We start from the raw sequence: 2,074 nt of genomic DNA on the forward strand, positions 1-2,074 counted from the left end.
GGACAAGGCCAGGGTGTGCCATCCGCACCTGGGGCCGTGCTGGTCAGGACCGGTGTTAGAGAGTGAGGCATGCCCTGCACCGCCCTTAAATCCATGAATTCACAGGGGCGCTGATTGGCTTGGCCCTGGTCAGAGGTGGGTCTGACAAAGGAAAAGGGGGAACTTTTCAGGTAGCTTCTTAAAGGGCCATCTCCATAGCCCTTCCCCCATTATCAAAGACACAACCAAAAACCCCTCACAGAAAACCCAATACAACACTCAGGGCATAATTGATAAATTAATTAAATTAAGCATATTCTGTTCACTAAGAGGAAGGCTTCAGCTCGCCATGCTGATGTTTTGGAGTCGTTCAAAAACTTCACTCAAAAGCAAGAAGGTGAAACTAGCTTTTAATCAATAATTTACAATTCAGAATGCTCAGCAGACACAAAACGCCTTCTAGAAAGTACAGAAGAGTAAAATGGATAAAGATAGTGTTAGGGCTCTGCTTTTGCTTTGACACAAAGGTCACTAATAACAGATATTAACTTCCTGAAGGAAGGTTTATATTTTCTATGGATAGATAGGAAATAATTCCCTAGATCTGACGACAGATACTAGTACTGTTTTGCTTTTTTAAGAGCAATAAAAGAGAAATGCAGTTGTGACTCTCTCAGATGCCTGGATCTAAGTCTCTGGGTTTTTAAAGAACAGGATATCCCAAATAATGTTAAAACAAATTGCAGCAGAAGAGTTCCTGAATAGATTTCCCTTCCTCCCCAATAGCATTTGTAACACTTCTCCAAAAGCCTGAGCTATCTCCTAATCCTTGAATTTCTATTTCTTACACCAGTTCTTTTTAATTCCTGCCAAGAGATAAATTATATATTCCAAGACATAAATATCTATATCTATATCTATATCTATATCTATATCTATATCTATATCTATATCTATATCTATGCCTACTTATCTATATGTTTATATATGTAATAAGTTGGGGAAAACCACTCAAGCTTACACTTAACTTGCTGAAACTAGTTGTGTTTATGAGTGTGTCTCCTCTTTAAGGAGTTGTTTCCAAAGTTGTGAATTCCCAAGAGAATTTACACACCCAGGAGGGCAGCAGCAAAACCCTTGGTCTTTTAATGAAAGAGTCCTATAAACAGTGCCTTTTCTTGGTCAAGGATTGATGCTCTTCATGGCTGGCAAATCACTCTTGCTTTTAATACCAACACTGGGAGAAATTTTTGGCTAATTTGTCCCATAAAATTTTAGTCTAGGAGAGAAAAAGTGTCAGATAAACCGAAAAGGGCCTCAATCTCTAGCTGCCTAGCAGCCTCTCAATCTCATCTGATAATTTAATCAAGATTACTGTGACTCATGATTATCATCCAGTGACTGGAGAGGGCAGCAGCTTGAACAAGCAGATGAAGTGGCTCTACAAAGTGTCAGTGGCCTGAGGCATGTTATCATGCTGGCAAAAAAACCCCCTTGCTGTCCTCAGGCTCTGGTTTATCTCAGATCTTTTACACAAGAGAACTGGTGGTGTGTGACTTACTATTTGCTATACTATGAAGGTCATGGCATAAAAGCATGACCTGGATTATTTGGCAACCTTCAAATTGTTTTAGAGGTGTGCGAAAGTTTCTGCAGCTGACTTAATGTTGGAATGAAATATAAAAATGTGTTTGACTAAATCTAAATTTAAGGAAGCCTCACCTATAACTCAAGGTAGGACACGTGTGTTGAACCTTCCTTATATGGAAAGGTCCTTTCCAATGGTAGAATTTGGTATCTTGATTAACAGTTCAAAATCCCTCAGTGAGTAATTTCTGTGACTATTCCTAACTTCTGTTTTAGAAATATCTGAGCTTAATTTTACCTCCTTATTTTTTTCCTTATTTTTTTTAAAATGCATTATCAACACCTCACTTGGCACGTCTCCTAAGAAGACAGGCTGAGAGAGTTGGGGTGGTTCAGCTTGGAGAACAGAAGGCTCCGGAGAGACCTTATAGTGGCCTTCCAGTACCTGAAGGGGGCCTACAAGAAAGATGGAGAGCGACTTTTTAACAAGTGCAGGTAGTGATAGGAT

Source organism: Mesitornis unicolor, unplaced genomic scaffold (assembly GCF_000695765.1).
Source record: "Mesitornis unicolor isolate BGI_N332 unplaced genomic scaffold, ASM69576v1 scaffold6003, whole genome shotgun sequence".
Taxonomy (NCBI): Eukaryota; Metazoa; Chordata; class Aves; order Mesitornithiformes; family Mesitornithidae; genus Mesitornis; species Mesitornis unicolor.